This window comes from Leguminivora glycinivorella, chromosome 14 (genome assembly GCF_023078275.1).
Source record: "Leguminivora glycinivorella isolate SPB_JAAS2020 chromosome 14, LegGlyc_1.1, whole genome shotgun sequence".
NCBI lineage: Eukaryota > Metazoa > Arthropoda > Insecta > Lepidoptera > Tortricidae > Leguminivora > Leguminivora glycinivorella.
The window spans coordinates 11,821,894-11,843,686 of record NC_062984.1 but is presented as its reverse complement, the minus strand read 5'-3'; positions in this window follow the sequence as shown (position 1 = coordinate 11,843,686).

Sequence of the window (21,793 nt, the reverse complement as noted above, 5' to 3'; positions counted from 1 at the left end):
AACTCACTGGCGTTTACCAAGGCCTGGGGTGCGACTCCAACCCCAGCCAAACTCATAACTTTCCTCATATTAAATAGATAGCACAATTACCAAGGCTGGACCGCACCCCCAGCCCCCGGTGGCGGTCATACCAGCATCAGGGCTACCCGATGCCTGGTCCCAAACTCGTTGGGGCCGCGCTGACTTACAGCCACGTTGGCTCTTTCCCGCATTCAACATGCGCCATTTTGTGATGCAATCATGCTAACTAAATTATCCTTTATATGCATAAACGTGTAACAACTCTCTGCCACACTCATTTCAATATATCATCCATAACGGAAACATCATCATTATCATAAAGCTTGTAATAATGTATAGCAATAATCGTCCATCATGAGAAGTTAAAGTTATAAGTGAAATGAACAAGAAAGTTTTGGGAGAACCACTCCTCTTTTAACCTAGAGATATAAAACACCACTTAGCTTTCCCTGATGACTCAGCCTTCGATGAGCACTGACTCTAACATTATTTACATAATTAAATTTAACACGCCATAAAGTGACAAACAGGTTCTTACCAGTTTGAATGGAGGTTGTTTCGTTCAATTGGTAGTGTTGCCAGGTAACTCGCGAAACGTCGCGACAGGAGACTTTAGCCAGCATATAAAGAAAAGTGTCAAAATGAAAAATATTTAATTCATGCACATGTAGAGAATTCCTTAAGACTAAAAGTCCGCCATTTGTACTTTTTTCATTATTGTGCAATAAAGTTTAAATAAATAAATGTATCATGTTCAATGTCGATATCGTTCGCAGGCGAATATCGGATTGTTGACAAAACCAATTTTTTTTTTAATGAAATTGTTTCAGTCGACACCTGGTAAAGTCTTCCTTAATAAGAATTGTCATGCGATTTGAAACTAGAAATTTTGGTTGTGGCCTGGCAGTTAGTGTTGCCTCATACCTGTTGACGCGGGATTCCTGAATTGAATTTTCAATTCGATATCAGCCGCGCCGAGCGACGCATTTGTGGGTAAACCCTGCAGCTCTGACACACTAGAAATATAGGATAATATTTAAGCTGCGTATGAAAACTGAATTATCTGTATGTATCATACACTTAAATTCTTATAACGGCTTGTCTCTGGTGTGGATTATTTATCAATTGTAAACGGAATATTCCAAGTAAATCGCCGCATTTTATACGCAAATTATCGCCGTATTTCGATATAATATCGATGCTTACATAATGAAATTATCTGTCCTGTGTTTGTTATTAATTCCTCCAGGGTGGTGGTAAAAGGCATCAATCAACTTGGCAACCGCACCTTTTTCTGACTTCACGGTTCTAATTACACGCCACGTGAAAAATAAAAATAAACATCTCTACTGTGCGTGACACGCTTTTCATAGTAAGTTTTCCTACTGTTTTCAAAGTAGACACTGCGCTGCGAACGTGGTATTACACCTTTAATTTATTACACCAGGATGTCGGTGCTGTCGCAAGCGGTTCTATTGTGTTAAATAATAAGTCCACAGGCCTTTTGAGACTACGGGATTGTTCACGAATGAAAAGACCGCAAATTTGAAGTCTCAAAGTCAAATATTGTTACACTTAATTTTAAGACGGCTAGCCGAATACTTTATTTTTGTTGCGCAAAGGAACTAACCAGTAAAGGATTTATGAATGCTTTTGTAAGTATTACATCTGTGTGAAAATAATAATAGAATCGGTCTGGCGCATATAATTGTGGAGTGCAGGAATCTAGTTTAGAATAACACCTTACTCATCCGGCCCATCCCATATCATTGTTTACTTACGAACCTAGTAGGTATAGAAAAATAACAAGATATTGGTAGTGACAGCCTGTCAGGTGTATTTCAAAACATCTCGTTCCGTATAATTTCCGCTTACGTACGCAAAGTTTAGAACCTGCCCTCATATTTTGTATTGAAATCACTACCTGAGAGCTGTTTTCATTGTTTTTGAGTTTATGAATGTACATACACGGACGGGTGACTTTGTTATTTTGATATGAGATGACACAATTTAAAATGTAGGTAGGTATTGAAAATAATTTCTGCAGTTAAAAATACGTACAAGACTAAAGCCATGGATACCAAGTTAAATAAGTTAATGGCGATTTTGATACTCCGTCTGTGCAAGTTAATTAAACGCCATCATTTCATAGATTCGCTATTCTGAGCAGATTGGCCTTTGACCATTCATTAATTTGAATCAAACGTGCCTATATAAATGTGGTTGGTAATATAAAAATGTAATTTTGCGTTCTAGACCGTTACCGTACCGTGCGATGGAGACATCTTGCTAGGTATCGGTGTCGTGGCTCAGAATCACGTGTAATATTCCCTCATCCTCAGGTAAATAAAATACCCTAAATGAATTTTTGCAAAATTCCACTCAACTCAAATCCAACTTAGTCAATATTATGCAAAATGACCTCGAATGTACCTACGAATACAAGATGAATTTCGAGAATCATTTCCATGGAACGGTTGTTTGGTATGTTTTTATATGCATTAAAAAACTTTTAAGCTGGTGTTTTAAGTGATAGTAAAAAAGTGTTAACTATTTCCTGAAATATAGAACTCCTGGAATGGAGTTCAGATGGCCAAAATAACGATATCATTAAATATATCATTTGCATACGATCGAATCAAATTCTTATGAAATCTCAAATTATACCTAACTTACTGAATTTTGGTTAACACCTAAAAGACTATGATTTGCCATGAAATGTTGTACATAATAGTATATTTGTGATACATGATTACGTATTACGTCTTCATTCAACCCCTTCATTGTCAATAGTGGCAAAACCGTACGGTAATCCACAAACCACTAGATATATATTAGTGCAGCAACCGTATAATTAAGCGTATATCATTAAATCTCTTATTTGGTTCGCCTATTCCGCTCATTTGAATCCCAGAATCGTTTCCTACTTTTAATGACTTTTCTGTCTCAGTTTTAATTTGTTTACCGAAGTTTGACCCGGTTAAAAAGAGTTCGATTTAATCAACATAATGTCTAATAAAATTCTTTGGTTTTTATAGTTTTGCGAGTTTTATGTTTGGATAATGGACAGTCGTTCTCCGAATTAAGAAAAATAAAACGGTGATTTTTGTAGTGATAACCTATGCGAAATTGTCAAACAATTTAAAGCGACAAGGTATAGAAATCATCACTTATTTATGCCGGTATTGCCGGTGACTGTAGTGATGAGCTATAAAATATCATAAAAACAATGAGTCATCAGCTTTGGTATATTTGATTTGGTATATATATAAAGTTTACACAACTCGAAGACCAGAGGCGAGTGGATCTCGATGCGAAACGCGACGAGTTAAAGGCGCGACCTCCAGCGGTCATAAATTACAATTTCGTTGGAGGGGTGCTGACCTGCAGTGAGTGTGGTCGCACATTCATGGCAAAAATAGGCTACGTCAGTCACCTGTGAGAGCTCACGACCGTCGCTCTCACTAACCGGTACAAAAGCAGTCGCGAGGCCGAAACCGGCCGGGACAGGATGATGATGATGAGTTTACACATTATGGGATTGTTATGTGATAAATGTTTTTCACGTCACAAACGGTGGTTTTCTTTTTTCAATCTTTTCTTTGTTCACAAGGCACAAAATACAGATTTAGCGTGAGCGAACAAGAAACTGGAGTTGCAAAATGAACATAAATGAATCGCTTTCTACATATCTACCGTGTGTTACGAGATCCTAACAATTTTCACAATACAGCAACAATTGCATATGTTTCCGATACTGCTGTCGCAGGTTGTTGCGTGCAAATGCAAAGCAACGAATTCGTGCAGCGACCGACAACGGCAACAGCATCATGTTCCGGTTTTCTCCGCATGTTTATCTTAAGCGGAGTTGCGCGACGAATCATGTTTACCTACATAAATCTGTACAGGGTACGTTGCCGAATGGCACAAACGCTCACGAAACAAAACGCTCGTATAGATATCTATCTCTATCGCTCTTGCGTATTGGCGCAAAGTCAGACTACCTTTCGCTGTGTTTCGTTTTCGTTTCGCGTCGCAGAAATGCCATTCGGCTACGGCACCAGGGTGGCTAGCCGAATGGCACAATCGCTCACGAAACGCTCACGAAACGAAGCGCTAGTAGATATCTATCTCTATCGCGCTTGCATATTGGCGCGACAGAGCCAGCGGCGTATCGCTTTCGTTTGGCGTCGGAGAAATGCCATTCGGCTACGGGGCCAGGGCCTCTAGCTACACATATAACCGTTGATTCCGTGGTGAACGATACGCAACCCGCTTTGTCGGGGATATGGAAAAGCGGTAAAGAGAAATGTACGATATATGATACGATACAAAACATAAATTGCGCTTGACTAGACAGCCAGTAGTTCAATGGCACAGCATAGGCATCATCGTGAGATTCGCATTTTTTCAGGGAAACATGAAGCCAATTATGAATTATTCTACCAAGCGATACATGCATACAAATCTAGGTTCTACGAAGTACACAGTAAAAATCCAGCATTGGACTTTGTCGGTCCCAAATTATGCGGCGCAGTGTGATAAAGGCCTTATTTTTGACGAACTCACCCGGCGTGGTAAACAAAATCCAGTGAAGCGTGATATTTAATATTGTTAAAATTGCTCAACATTCTCATTTCCTTCGAGAATAGCTTTAATATTGCATAGTTTCTGAGAGCGAAACGCTGAGTGTAATAAAATAAGTAAAGTATAAAGACTAGGTAGTGTTTAAACTAACACTTTAAGTTCTCGCGCTTTGTACACATAAGTATTTAACCTGGCCGAAACGTTGGGAAAAAAGGTAAAAATAATGTTAATTAATCGCGTTCGACCTGTGTGTGACTTTAAGTGTTTAAACTGTTATTTATAACGGAATTTCGTTATAAATACCAGTTTTAACACTTATCTATCTTGAAGTTTGTAGCTTAATAGGTAGGTAATAAGAGATTAGGTATATGCTTTTCACAAGTCATGAAATAAAAGGCAGTATTATTTTTCAAGACCCCTTTTTAACGAGGCTTGTTTTAGCTTTCAAATATGATGGCGGTGAGAAAGTTTGCTTGAAAGTAAACATTTTTTTAAATCTAGCTTATAGTATAGCATCTTTGCATTGCGACGGCCAACCTCGGGGACGACCCAGACATGGAGCGAGAACGAAGGGCCCTGTCGGTGCGGGCGAATATGATAGCACGAAGGTTTGCTGGTTGCTCAAGGGGAGTTAAGATTACACTCTTTAGAGCATTTTGTACGTCTCTGTCTCTGTATACCTGCAGCCTTTGGGTTCAGTACACGCAACGGGCCTATAGGGCCCTTCGGGTCCAGTATAATAACGCGTTCCGGGTGATAGTGGGACTGCCTCGCTTCTGTAGCGCATCAGGTATATTTTCTGAGGCGCGCGTTGATTGCTTTCAGACGACCTTGCGCAAACGCGCCGCATCCCTGGTGCGCCGGGTGCGGGACAGTCCCAATGTCATCCTGAGAATGATAGCGGACAAGCCTGATTGTCCGCTATTGCTACACTGTGCGGGATTACATTCCCCTTTGACCACCATACAGTGGTAGCTCTGTAGGTTAACTTTATATGTAAATATTTTAGATTTAGGCTCCTACTAACCCTTAATTAATTGTCACTTTCATTCATGTATGTACTAACAAAATATGTGTCTCTGTTACACGAAATAAATAAAATAATAATAAAAAATTGCCTAGTCTTTGTAAACTTGCATTAACCTAGCGCCTTTAGATTTGCAACAGAGGGTACCTTGGATTTTAGCATTAAGCAGAAAATATCATGTTTGTCTCTGAAAACTTAATATCCATGCACCATATGTATGATGTAGCCAAGTTGGGAAAATGTCTTAGAAAACACTTATTAAATACGCCGCAAAACTTCGCATTTAGTTCGCCGTGTAGAAGCAATTTAAATCGCCTTTACAGCTCTGTCGTCGGTTGGTAAGAAGCTTTGTGTGTCAGTAAGATGAAGCATTTTATTCTTTCGCGCAGCCAGACACTCAGGCCAATTCGAATACAATAATATAAGTATTATAAATTCTAAAGCATATCATTCGAATGCACATCGCTCATACTTGCCCGTAGCTATATTGGCGCAAACGAGACGAACGATTTTCAAAATTAGTTCTTTCAGATATGGTTTTTATGTCATTCTTCGTTCGAATCGGCCTGACTGACTTGTGCAATATTTGAACATATTTGTGCTTACAGACAGTGCCAGCGACTTTAAACGGGCCGAACGTGCCCAAACAAGGTTTTCGGAAAAAAGTAGTCCTCGTTTTTCAGAAATCAGAAATCAGAAATATTTATTGTTTAAACTGTGTAGGTACAGGAAGTAACACTAGGTACATTTTTCAGTGAGAGTATCAACAGTTTTACCCTTTTCGGGCATACAACGTAAAACGTTAAACTAAATTTTTAACTTATATCCTATACTAAATTTTAATTTAGGTTTACATAATTATAAAATTCTTTTAAATTATAGAAAACTTTCTCTAATAAAAAGTTTTTTAAAGATCTTTTAAAAATATTTCCTTCGAGACTTTTTATATCATTAGGCAAATGATTAAATACATTTATGGCAGATATGAGAGTACTTTTTCTATAAATGAAGGTGCTGGCTCTCGGAAGTACCATATTGTATTTATATTGTGATCTAACATTAATTTCTTTGCATGAACGCTTTGTGAACGCTTTATGTGTTCTTGGATATTGATTATTGATTGACATTCTTGGAAATGTTTTTATACAATTAGATGTATTGCTGATGATATATTTTTAAAGTTTTTAATTATTATGACAGGAGCGAAAACTCATTTCATACTATAGATATTTAAAAGCTCCTCTCAGCCCGTCGTCACTCCATAGTATGATAATATCATCAAGCGATGATTGCCAACATTACGACATTTACGACACAAAAAAAATGCTATCAAATCAAAATTACATCTATTATAAATAGTACTAAAGTCCATTATATTTTGGTAGCAAAAATACATAGATAATAGAGTTTCATATTTCCTTAGTCTATGGCCTGACCTACGTGTTTTTTTTTTTCAAAACGTCAAGTCGTCAACGTCAAATATGTCGTAACTTGTTTGAATTTTGTAAGTTAAGTAAATAATAAAATAACTAAAGTTATTATTGAAATTTCGGGCAAACCAATAAGAAAGTGTGAAATTTGTGGTGTTAGATATTTGAAAATATCAACTTGTGGCTTGTTTTTGCCTAGCTTTGCACTGGATATATGCAGGTCGGTAACTAGTATTTTATTATATTTTCGTTTCGAGTTGCTAACAATTACTCATTTAATCAATTTAAAGTAGTACTTATCATGTACAGTCTACGATTTAAGCGAAAACATTCTGTAAATAAGTTTTTTCGTAAACAAACAAATAACCTAAAATACCAATAGAGTGTGACCAACTTATCGATAATCTCTTTATTTCAGATGACGATTATGGGTAATTTTAACAGGTAACGAAGAATCGGCATATTTATCCATCTCCTGTATGAAGATAATGTTGGGCAAAGCTTTTCAAGGCTTTTTGCAGTAAATATTAACTTTCCCTGGTAAACATGCAAGAAACACGAAGATTGAAGCAACAAATACTGGCTTATAACAAAACTCTTAATTAGGAGGCAGTGCCAAATATGAACGTCCAGGCACAGTAAATCATAGGAATTTTCTGCAAACGCCTCAAAATTAGTTCAACTGAGAAGTGCTGTAAAGTAGTTGAAAAATTACTTCATGTAAAAGAAAAGTGATGGTATATTTTGCTTTTGTTTTATTCATTTTATACAGGGGCGTATTAAAGGCGGCAGGCTCTTTTTAGGGTAGCGAAGCAGCGTTTTTTCTTAAATTTCATACTAATTATCGTCACTTAACGGGGCGGTAATCCTGACTGGCTCAGGATGCCAACGCCAAATCCTTAAAATACGCCTCTGACAGCCATCCCAGACATTTTTTTAAATATATGTATAAATACTATAAATTTACTGTTAAGTCGCCATACTGCAAAATATCGCAAATTTATCGATATCGATAAATATTAGGGACTGGGTTGGTCGAGCCCTAGCGATTTTTTCTTTGTGTTGGTAGCAGTGACATGACCTCACGACCGTCGAAAAAACGCCTGCATAAATCGGTTCGATGGTTGTTCGAGAGTGCCGACTCTTAAAACGTAGTGGTTCAATGCTCTTTGGCTCCTCTTACAATATTTGAAAATTAAATTTAAAAAAAAAACACAGAGGCATAGTTTTCGACATTTATGAATTATATTAATATTAGTAAAAATTTGTAGATACAATCTTTTTATTGAATCTTCAATGAATCACTTGTGAACCTTCAAAATACCTAAGTTGTGGTACGGAACAACCTTCATTTTACGGCGAAACCACATTTTAATTGTGTTACCGTAAATTATCCTTCGAATTAATAAAGATTAATGATTTTCCAGTCAATCGTTCGCTTTTAATGTGATTTTGACAAATCCTAGTATGAAAGAAATCAAATCAACCCTTAAAATAATGCATACATTCAAAATAAATAAAAAACGTGACGGTTAAATAATCGCCTTACATAAATAAAGTATTTCTAGGTCCATATTTCATATTTTTACAAATCTAGTTTCTATATTGCATTTTAGATCTATATATTTATTTGTGATTTTTTTTTCTACGGAACAAACTTCAACAAATAATATTGATAAATTAAATTATTTAAAAAAACCTCAATCTTTGCAATTAAATAATCCAACAGAACTTGAATAAGTCTATCCAATAATTCAAATATTCGTTCATCAATTTTCTCAGTCTTGTGACAGATAGGCAACCATCAACCACCAACAATTAGCTGATCTCCAGTGACAATCACTTTTAAACCCAACAGCCGTTTCTCAATCGCAAATGACTCGATTAATTTAACGAATATCTCGTGGCGACGGTCGGCGATCAATTAACGACACGAGTTAAGACTAACGACCACTTTCGGAACGGCACGACATTGTTGTCAAAGAAAGTAAAATGTGTCTCATAATATCATGGCTGTTATGTCTATTTATAAAGAACATTTTTAGAGACTACATAGATGCTTTAGTGCATTAGTAAAGACTGGACTTTACTTGATTTTATGGACGGGTTAGTTTTTTTATAAATACAAAAATACGCGTTTTTGCGCGTAGATAAATAGACGTCAAAGCACGGGGAAAAAAAATTAAAGCGGGCCTTCATTGCATGTTTGTGGGGCCCACATCTAGCGTCTCGCGAGCGTAGCGTCGGGCCAACTGTACGAGTATGGCAAAGCCTCGACGTCGCATCGACGCGGCGTCTTTTTCCATACAGTTGGCCCGACGCTACGCTCGCGAGACGCTATATGTGGGGCAGGGGGGGCCTAACGTGCTAGTCAAACAGTTAAGTTGCCAATCCGCTATACTTACTTGCGTATTTTACGTACTATTGCGTATTATCGTACCTCCAAATATAATACACAAATATAATACACAAATAAATATAACAAATCACCACCAAAAATACAGAACTCGACACGTGTTTCGCCTCCCCACTAGGTGCCGTAGCCGAATGGCATTCCTGTGACGCAAAACGAAACCGTCACGCCGCGAAAGGTAGTCTGGCACTTTCGTGCCAATATGCAAAAGCGACAGAGATAGATATCTATACCAGCGTTTCGTTTCGTGAGCGTCTCGTGAGTGTTTGTGCCATTTGGCTACGTACCCAGGCATCCTTAGGTACCGGCCACATCAGAGCGTCGCGTGTCTCGGGGCGCGCAACGGACGTCCGCGCCACGCCACCTGAGTGTAATTCAAAAAGCGTCTCCTCAGTACATTTTGTATAGGAAGGACGTAGGGCGCGCCGCCAAGCGTCCGTTGCGAGCCCCGCCCGAGACACGCGACGCTATAGTGTGGTCGGTCACTTAGGAGATGCTGGAGATGTTGATGCTACTGAATAGTCAGTTGTCGGGGCTCGAACAGACATCAGACATAGACAATGCGGATAAATTAGATATCGAAAAATACCAAAAACATTAATTGCACACGCTATACGTCAACGGGATATACAGAAGTCCTTTTAAAAACGGTTCAATAAATGCTAGATATCAGTGCTAGATTATCAAATGCTAAAACATTCGCGTGTCTAAACTGAAAAAGCGCCCGTCAATCGACAGTTCCTCTTAATATTAGCACCATAGTAGATAGGTATATATGTGGTGAATATTAAACCTTAGGTATAAAACAGCAGCCCATTTAAATCATACAGTAGAGGACCTATACAACGTTAACGATGTGAGTACACCGCGCCGCATTGTTCCCCATGATTGTCTACCATTGTGTCTCTGCCAACAGCTTAGATTCGATTACGTATTGACTGCCTGCATTCAGCGACAACTATTTCAATTTCGGCGACATTGGAGATTGTGGTAATACGATTACAAAGCAGAGCCGGGCACTTCACTTCAGCTTTCAGCACAACACGCGTCTTCCAAGTAAGAAGTCCTCTACGAAACAATGCAAACTAATCCAGTTTCTAATACAAGTATCGATTATTTGTCGACTGTTCTATTGGTGACAACGCCTCGTGATTCATTTAAAGTAAAAAATTGATAGCGGGGTCACAGTGGGTTAAATCTCGTTTCACCGGATTATTGTTTCGTCGGATTATATTATATTCAAATTGTGACGTGATAAAGTAAATTGGCTAACAATAGCCAAAAACAGAAGGAGGTGGAAGAAGCTGGAGGAGGCCTTAATAAATATACTTACCCTACAAAAGATCCCTGTAAACTGTATCAAATTTATTATAAACATGTATGTAACTAGGATAAAATAAATAATAAAGGCTTTATTATAATTATTTATAAAGTAAATTCGACGAAATAATAATCTAGTGTTTCAGGAATCCGGTGAATCGGGAAATTGACCTTTTATGCAGCAAAGTATTAAACGGACGATATTTTTTTAAATCGCTTTTAGCCACAACTCTGGCGCCACCTAGGTATGGACATAAACTCATTTCCATTAATTTTCTTATTAGTGAACATGTGCATTCGATCCCACGTAATATTTTTGACGTTGGCAAAATCATAGACAGTATTGAACGGACACGTATAGCGCAAAGTATCTATACAAATTACAGTATCACTTTTAAATTTATTCTACGCCTAATTACAGACGTTCCTGCTTGTCAAAAAGTTAATTAAATAATGGTTTAACATAAATGTGCGTATGTGATTCTAAAACTGCTCGCAATAATTACTTACGAGTATACTTAAGGAAAATATCAAAACCATTACTAGGATAGTTGAGAAACCTTTACTTAGGTACTTGTATCGCAGATGCGAGTGCTTCAGTTCATTGAATCGAACTGAATATGTTATACACGAGACAAATTTATTACTGCATTTTCGAATTATTATTGATAAGTAAAATGTAGTAGGTAGGTTTGAGGTAATAAATCCATGTAAAGTTTGGATTAGTATTAGTTTCTACTCATGAAATAAAACTATGGAAACGGATTATATCGCGTATAACGAATTTACAATTCATCCCGACGTTTCGAATACTTTATAGCGTTCGTGGTCAACGGGTGACGGGTGACGGGTCACCCGTTATACATATTTAGTTTTATTTCATGATTAACTATCGCGGTAACCGAAGACAATATTAGTATTAGTAGGTTAGTACTATTAGTAGTATTATTATATGCTATAATAATCAATGTTAAACGCTACCATATCGCGCTTTACGCAGTCCTTGAAGCGGAGAAGTGGACGTCCTACATTACGCTTGCCTGATGGGAAGACCAAGCAGCAAACCACGACGAGTAGAGGGACAGCCTTTTAAGAGGCCGTGAAACCCATGATAGGTCCTGGTTTCAAAACTTAGCCCGAAAACTGTGGTCTGAAACGAGTCTTAACCCTATGCATGGTGATGTATATATGCATCATAAATATATTTGATGGTCCGTGGCTCGATATGTAGCTATCCAAAATCACATTTATTGCTTAATTATTTTTTTTTTTTTATAGCCTATAGTGTGTCCCACTGCTGGGCAAAGGCCTCCCCTGTTTTCCGCCATTATTATTTAATAAACAATTATATAAATTAAATAATATAATGATTTACTATTTATTATTTAAGGATTAAGATGAAATGGCGGAAAAGTGTGAAAAAACAGGACGATGGCGATTTTTAGTATGTCATTTAGGCTGATTTTTTCGGAGTTAGTAATTAGTTTATGTTTAAACATTTTATCATAGAGGTTTCACAAATAGTGTACCTTTTTAATAGTAGGCAGTTTTTTAACACGCTTTTATTAGGTCGTCGTGTATGTAACTATGTATGTAATGGAATCTAAGGAAGCTAATTTAACCATTTTCCAGGAGTCGTAGCGTAATGAAAATTGGCAGCTATATGTAGTTCCGATGACAATACAATAATATGGTACTGTTGAGCTGATCTGATGATGGAGTCGGAAGATATGAACTGGAACTACATGATGGAACATCGTATCATAGCCGTTTTTGGGTTTCTTAGAAAAGTCTTGTAATGAACTTTGACTACAATTAGGTTTCAAGGTCTGATGATGAAGCCGAAAGATATGAACTGGAACTACATGATGGAACATCGTATCATAGCTGTTTTTGGGTTTCTTAGAAAAGTCTTGTAATGAACTTTGACTACGATTAGGTTTCAAGGTCTGATGATGGAGCCGGAAGATATGAACTGGAACTACATGATGGAACATCGTATCATAGCTGTTTTTGGGCTTCTTAGGAAAGTCTTGTAATGAACTTTGACTACAATTAGGTTTCAAGGTCTGATGATGGAGCCGGAAGATATGAGCTGGAACTACATGATGGAACATCGTATCATAGCTGTTTTTGGGCTTCTTAGAAAAGTCTTGTAATGAACTTTGACTACGATTAGGTTTCAAGGTCTGATGATGGAGCCGGAAGATATGAACTGGAACTACATGATGGAACATCGTATCATAGCTGTTTTTGGGCTTCTTAGAAAAGTCTTGTAATGAACTATGACTACGATTAGGTTTCAAGGCCTGATGATGGCGCCGGAAGATAAGAACAGAAAAAGGGGGGGGGGGAGGCTCGAGGGGGAAGCATGAAAGAAAGATCAACGTAGTATTTAGAATAAGTTGGGTTAGCGTTTTCTTGTGACCTTTAAGAGTAAACAAAGGGGGCTCGGGGGCGAAGCCCCCGCATAAAAGAAAGATCAACGTTGTATTTAAAATAAGTTGGGTTAGCGTTTTCTTGTGACCTTTAAGAGCAAACAAAGGGGGCTCGGGGGCGAAGCCCCCGCATAAAAGACAGATCAACGTTGTATTTAAAATAAGTTGGGTTAGCGTTTTCTTGTGACCTTTAAGAGCAAACAAAGGGGGCTCGGGGGCGAAGCCCCCGCATGAAAGAAAGATCAACGTTGTATTTAAAATAAGTTGGGTTAGGGTTTTGCTTGTTACCCTTAAGAGTAACGAAAAGGGGGCTCGGGGGCGAAGCCCCCGCATAAAAGAAAGATTGACGTAGTATTTAAAATTAGTTGGGTTAGCGTTTTCTTGTGACCTTTAAGAGCAAACAAAGGGGGCTCGGGGGCGAAGCCCCCCGCATAAAAGAAAGATCAACGTTGTATTTAAAATAAGTTGGTTTAGGGTTTTCTTGTGACCTTTAAGAGCAAACAAAGGGGGGCTCGGGGGGCGAAGCCCCCCGCATAAAAGAAAGATCAACGTAGTATTTAAAATAAGTTGGGTTAGGGTTTTCTTGTGACCCTTAAGAGTAACGAAAAGGGGGGCTCGGGAGGCGAAGCCCCCCCCCGCATAACAGAAAGATCAACGTAGTATTTAAAATAAGTTGGGTTAGCGTTTTCTTGTGACCTTTAAGAGCAAACAAAGGGGGGCTCGGGGGCGAAGCCCCCGCATGAAAGAAAGATCAACGTAGTATTTAAGATAAGTTGGGTTAGCGTTTTCTTGTGACCTTTCAGAGCAAACAAAGGGGGGCTCGGGGGGCTAAGCCCCCCGCATGAAAGAAAGATCAACGTAGTATTTAAGATAAGTTGGGTTAACGTTTTCTTGTGACCTTTAAAAGCAAACAAAGGGGGCTCGGGGGCGAAGCCCCGCATAAAAGAAAGATAAACGTTGTATTTTAAATAAGTTGGGTTAGGGTTTTCTTGTTACCCTTAAGAGTAACGAAAAGGGGGGGCTCGGGGGGCGAAGCCCCCTGCATAAAAGAAAGATTAACGTAGTATTTAAAATAAGTTGGGTTAGCGTTTTCTTGTGACCTTAAAGAATAAACAAAGGGGGGCTCGGGGGGCGAAGCCCCCCGCATAAAAGAAAGATCAACGTTGTATTTAAAATAAGTTGGGTTAGCGTTTTCTTGTGACCTTTAAGAGCAAACAAAGGGGGGCTCGGGGGGCGAAGCCCCCGCATGAAAGAAAGATCAACGTAGTATTTAAAATAAGTTGGGTTAGGGTTTTCTTGTTACCGCACCTTGGCACCGGCTGGTGCAGGTGCTTACGGGTCATGGCTGCTTCGGTAGCTACCTGCACCGGTTCGCAAGACGGGAGGTGACAGCCGAGTGCCATCAGTGCAGATGCGACGAGGACACAGCGCAGCATACTCTGGAGGAATGCCCTGCCTGGGCGGGGCAGCGCCGGGACCTCGTGGCAGTGGTGGGAGACGACCTCTCCCTGCCGGCCGTGGTTAAGGCTATGGTCGCCAACGAGAGGTCGTGGAAAGCGGTCCTCTTCTTCTGCGAGGATGTAATGTCGCAGAAGGAGGCGGCGGAAAGGGAAAGGGAGGCAGACCCAGCTTCGCACCCTATCCGCCGTAAGCGCACAGGGGCCCGGAGAAGAGCTTATGCCCACCTCCTCCCCCCCACCTAGTGAAGTCTGGGCAGTGGCGCGGGGGCGTCACTGTCCATTACAAAGGCCGCACAGAGGAGGCGCGCGTGTAGCCCACATGCCGTTTGAGGAGGCAGGGGTAGAGGTTCCTCTCTAGCCCTCACAGAGAAGGGCCCGCTGCAAGTGGTAGGGGCGGGCGGCGCCGGCGTGGTCACGGTTGCGTACTCAAGAGTTCCCGTGGCCACGCTCCATTGGCGGCGCGCAGGCATACCGTTGGTTTTTTAGTGGGTAGCGGCGCCTCTTGCCGAGTCCCACATAACCCGCACAACCTCCCCCAGGTGTGTGGGTATACATAAAGTATTTTTCCAACGCAAAAAAAAAAAAAAAAAAAAAAAAAAGGTTTTCTTGTTACCCTTAAGAGTAACGAAAAGGGGGCTCGGGGGGCGAAGCCCCCGCATAAAAGATTGACGTAGTATTTAAAATAATTTGGGTTAGCGTTTTCTTGTGACCTTTAAGAGGAAACAAAGGGGGGCTCGGGGGACGAAGCCCCCCGCATAAAAGAAAGATCAACATTGTATTTAAAATAAGTTGGTTTAGGGTTTTCTTGTGACCCTTAAGAGTAACGAAAAGGGGGGCTCGGGGGGCGAAGCCCGGGCATAAAAGAAAGATCAACATAGTATTTCAAATAAGTTGGGTTAGGGTTTTCTTGTGACCCTTAAGAGCAAACAAAGGGGGGCTCGGGGGGCGAAGCCCCCGCATGAAAGAAAGATCAACGTAGTATTTAAGATAAGTTGGGTTAGCGTTGTCTTGTGACCTTTAAGAGTAAACAAAGGGGGGCTCGGGGGGCGAAGCCCCCGCATAAAAGAAAGATAAACGTTGTATTTTAAATAAGTTGGGTTAGCGTTATCTTGTGACCTTTAAGAGCAAACAAAGGGGGGCTCGGGGGCGAAGCCCCCCGCATAAAAGAAAGATCAATGTTGTATTTAAAATAAGTTGGGTTAGCGTTTTCTTGTGACCTTTAAGAGCAAACAAAGGGGGGCTCGGGGGGCGAAGCCCCCGCATAAAAAAAGATCAACGTTGTATTTAAAATAAGTTGGGTAATGGTTTTCCTGTGACCCTTAAGAGCAAATAAAGGGGGGCTCGGCAAAAAAGAAATACTTAAATTTTGTTTTGAATTAGTTGAAATGTGACAATATTTTCTAATCGAGTCAAAAAAAATCCCACTAGCTGAGAGCTTCAAAACAATGTATGGCGAAAGTATGTCTCTCTAATGTCTTCAAGAAGTCCGCGATGGCACATGTCTATATTGTCTATCTTTTACGGATAACTTACTAGGTATAAACATTTTTATGATAATACCGTAATAAGAAGGTAGCCGCTAGTTATTATTAAGTAGCAATTAGCAATAAGTACACGTTAAGCCACAAATGGCATGTAAAATCCGCCTACTTGAAATAAATTTATGTATAAATGTTAAAAGTATTTCATTAAAATGACTAAAAAGTATCAAATAAATTAATAGTTTAAAAAACACTATAAAACACGCTTTTATAAATGCACGTAAAAGCCAAAAATAAATTATGGATCGTTCAAGTTGTCTCTATTTGTGAGCTGAAGTTTAAAAACTATGTGCTTTTAATTATAATATTTGATTGTAAAAGCGTGGGGCGCTGGAACAGGAAAGACTTTCTTGTAAACAAATACTAATCCGAACTTCCTGGCGAATGAAGTTGCATAAGAACATAACGTTTACATATACCGCCTAAGGGTTACCAAAGAGAACCAAAGATATCTCGTCCACGAACAAGAACTCTGCATCCTGTCACTGTAGACACTTTCCCCTTTTGTACTTTGATTACCGGAAAAAAGCGGCGTTCTAAGTGTCGGTGACTGTCGGCTCTCCTCGCTACTAGCGCATATTTTGTCAGAGTTCGACAAACTGGTACCTACTTTGAACACTGACTTTTAATTGATTTGACTGTTTAATGTAGAACCTACTAGTCATGCTGCAACTCCAGTTAGCGCGTCAATCTGTGTAACCTCCTTCCCGTAACATAGCATAATTTGATTTATCAGCAAGTTATACAAAAAGTCTTTCCTGTTCCAGCGCCCCACGCTTTTACAATCAAATATTATAATTAAAAGCACATAGTTTTTAAACTTCAGCTCACAAATAGAGACAACTTGAACGATCCATAATTTATTTTTGGCTTTTACGTGCATTTATAAAAGCGTGTTTTATAGTGTTTTTTAAACTATTAATTTATTTTTAAATAAAACTTACCAATTACGATATATTTATATAAATAAAATTTGGCCTATTTAACTTTTAACAATGATTGAGTATAAAAAACGATTTTAAATATTGTTTTTATTATTTTCCCAGAGTCAGAAAACCATTGTCTATCACATATTAATATCTCGCTAAAAGAAAAAATCATGCATTTAAGGGTTAAGCTTCGTACGGATTTGATTAAATTTTGACAAAATGCGTAAATATCGAGGTTTTAATGTTATATGGAACGAAGGAGCACGAGAACAATAAAAGCAGAAGCAGTCCATCCACTAAAGATTTATCACATTTTTGATTCGTTTCATCACATTGATGATTACAAATTTGATGTGATCTGGTAAACGTCCAATATTTTCAAGTAAATGAAACTAGTTTTTGTAATGTATATTAAATTACATACATATTGTTAATAGTATTTTATGCAACTGGCGTTTAATTTAAGTGAGGCCAAAAAAGACGAGTGGCGTGACGTGAGTAACAATTTGAGGCGAACCCGAAATAGTATTTTATGCAACAGGCGTTTAAAGGAGGTCAAAAAAGACGAGTGGCGTGGGTAACAATTTGAGGCGAAGCCGAAAATTTTTATTAAGACGCCACGAGTATTTTTTGACTCAGTTAAACACCGTTGCATACAATACTTTTTCTACGACCATGCACTTACTTTTTAATAGTTTTCTAGAATAACTGTCGTGAAATTCGCACTGTTCCCTGTATTTTGACTTGTCCTCTGTAATGATCCTACACTCACCCTGTCGCTCGCACTCCCCCGCGCCGCCGCCAGCCCCCGGCGCCCGCGCACCCACGCTATGTCCCTTAAAGGCTACCTAACAATACTTTAAGAGCTATATCGTATGCGTGGGTGCGCGGGACGCCGGGCGGGGGCGGGCATCTTTTATGTAGGGTTTTAACGATCTATATGCTCGACCCTGTAAATGACGAATAACAGTTCGGGAGTAGAAAAATTGTTAATAAAGACGCCACGAGTATTTTTTGACTCAGTTAAACACCGTTGCATACAATACTTTTTCTACGACCATGCACTGACTTTTTAATAGTTTTCTAGAATAACTTTCGTGAAATTCGCTGTTTCCTGTATTTTGCCTTGTCGGCCTCCCATCTGTTCCTGCACTGAACCTGTCGCTCGCACTCCCCCGCGCCGCCGCCAGCCCCCGGCGCCCCGCGCCCCCACTATATCCCTTAAAGGCTTCCTAACAATGCTTTAAGAACTATATCGTATGCGTGGGTGCGCGGGGCGCCGGCCGTGGGCTGGCATCTTTTATCGGGTTTTAAAGATCTATGCCGTACTGTTATTCGTCATTTACAGTGTCGTCACTGTAGTACGGGAGTAGAAAAAAGTTATTATAATTTAGTTTAAAGTTTGTTATTATTTTACCAATGAACCCTGTACTCTGTAAATGATATTAATTATAATATTAGCCTATGAAAATGACATAGCATAGCAGTAAACTGATCAACTGTTTCATAAGTCAATAATTGATTTAAACATCAAGAAAATGCCCAGCTAGCACCAATTTCTTGCCTTTATTCATCATCGTCTCCGATTGGAAAATGATATGATGGCACGAAACGCCGTTTTAGTTCCCAGTTTGCTAATTTCTCATTGAAAACATCAATGTTATTGGCGATAATGTACCCATGCACCAACGTCCAAAATTGTCTAATAGAATAAAATTACACAAGATTTCATTATTTTTTTAATGTTACGTGACAATATTGTCCATAATGGTCACCTGTCACGTGGCGTTGTCGTCGCACACGGTCACAATACTTACTCACCCGCACATCAATACGAGTACCTTCATACATTGCAATTATGTTTACGGAAAATCTAAGTAGGAAGTCAAAATTTTATCAATCCGTAGCTGGGTACAATGTTATAATTACGGACCTAAGTATATTTTTTACTATAAATATAAATGGGCTTACTCATGTCCATGTACTAGCCGACGCGGCCTACGTTGGAGTTTGCTCGCCCAGAAGGTGCCTGATCACCCTAGATTTTAAGATCCACATCAATATAGGCATCCTACACACTGACCGCTCATTTTAGTTAAGATCCACTGGTCCAGTGGATGGTTACATGAGCTAATATCTTGATTAATATGCTTACAGGATGAAAGTTGGCTTTGAGTAAGATTTCCGGATCGCTGATCCAATAACCCAAAGACGGACAGCGAGCGTGGACGGACCAAATTCAGATTATAGTTGGTGCATAAAGTTTTGTGCAAAATAGACACCATAAAAATTTCTAAAAGATAAAAACTAAAAAATTAAAAATTAAATGGACTAAGTATCAACTGGCAAAGGCTGGCTGGCAAAGGCTCGTCTCTAGATACTACACAAACGAATGACACATTTGTCCACAAAATTGCAAAGTAATTTCATACCAATTTTAACTTGATGTCCAAAGCTGACTGATAGAATTCAGGTTTAAATGACAATTTAGAATCAAAAATGTAAAAAAAATATGATTTTTTTATTTCTCATACGTCATGTCATAAGGTATTTATATTTATTTGGAAAAAAAAAACTTGTTACAATACTATAAACTAAATATAAGTATAAAACTAAACCAAATAATTGAATTGGATTTTGCTCATGTCGGTGTGGTGAAAATTTGTGTGTTTCATTCGGTGGCAAACTTTGTTAATCTACTGTGCCTGGAATTCGTTACGCTCGCGGTTGAATATTGAAATCTTTTGCTTGCTCGGATATCAATATTGACACGTGCAACTCCTACTGTTTGATTTTGATTTACTTGTATTTACATGTTCCGATCTGTATCTTTATTTTTGAGTTACGTTACTCGCACTGAATTGCGACTAGGGATTGCAATCCGGTCTGATATCCAATCCGGCCGGATCCGGCCGGATTTTGGCCCCAATCCGGCGGATCCGGCCGGATCCGGCCGGATTGGCCTTGAAGATTAAAATTACTCAAATAGTCTCTTTTTTGCATGTTTTCAGCAAAATATGAGAAGTTTGATGGTATTTTGCTTCACGATTAATAAACCAACAGTTGAAAGCTTAGAAATCAACATTTTTACCAGGTAACAAGTAATATTTACTATAATAATCAGTCGCAAATAAAATTCTTTCTACTGTATTGTTTTACAGTAGGTAATACCTACGTATAGAGCTTTTAAGATACGATTAAGAACGGACATTATAACATTACATACATTCATTATGAAATCAGTATTTAAAAAAAGATATGACTGTATTGTGTTATTTTACAGTTAACTTTACTCACATACAAAGAAGAACAAAAAATTGTATTACAATCATATATGAATGTATATTGAGCATAACTATTAAAGTCAGCTTTAACTTTTTCTCAGTCTGTATAAAAATATCCAGTCTCGGATTAAAAAAAACTACAGTAGCTAAATTAAAGTCAGCAAGTGTAATTGACCTTAGAATTATTTGCTATTGCTGGATCCACAATCTTACTGGATACCTTTTAAAAATGTTCATCTTTAAGCTTTGAATTGTTGTTTTATTATTCTTGTAGCAATGTGCCCTAATAATTCTCATATTATGCTGAAAACGTTGTTTTTCTTGTAGTCCTACGTACCACAGGCCCACAGAGGTGCAAAGGGCCTTCACAAGCTCGCGCCGCTCGTTATCTTCAGCTACCCTCGTAGCATCGCCCTAGCTCGACCCGGTCGCTCGTAGTTCATCCTCAACTGACCGCTTGCATGAGTTTACAGGGCGCCCGGAGCCACGTCTTGCATTTTGCGATTTTCAGCCGAAAGCAATGGTTGTTATTTCGTTATAGGACAGGGATCTCTCGGAATTGTGTGCTATCAATGTACTTTTTGTGTCGCGGTTTCCTCACCAATGGGTGTTTGCTGGCATATACTCCAGAAGTAGGTCTTGATTTCGGATAGTGTTTGCCCAGAAAACGCGAAGGATCGACCTCAGTGCCATGTTAACGAAAAGTTTTGCATCCAAACAAACAATTGCACAGATTTCACTACAGATTCAAAGACGGAAAGTTTGACGCGTCACTTGAGCACATTTTTTGACTTCCAAACGGCCTAATAATGCAAAGAACATACGTATTAAATTATTTATTGATTGGAAATTAAACCGGATTGCAATCCCCTGTTGTGGTACGTTCAAATGTTAGCGTAAATTTAATTTTTTTGCACTATTTTAACATATTAAGATAAATTACCGGATCCGGTACCGGATCCGGCGAATTTCATCGGATCCGGTAGCTTGAAAAAAGCACCGGATCCGGCCGGATTACCGGATCCGCCGGACCGGATTGCAATCCCTAATTGCGACGCGTTGCGAAGTTATAAACGTTTCCGGAGCGACTTTTACCAAATTATCATATTTAATGTAAACAAAGTTCATCACATGTTCCGCTGCAAAATTGTTTCGTTTGGTAAACGTGTACACTATTCAACTAAAAACATTAACTTTATTCAGCATATGGAAGCAATAAATATAAATCTCACTAGATAACTGCAAAAATAACACACAAACAACACAGGAAGCATTAACCAGAGCAATGCCCAACCAAAGAGTACCATGATTACACTAGCTTTATTACAACATGAACCTTGTTC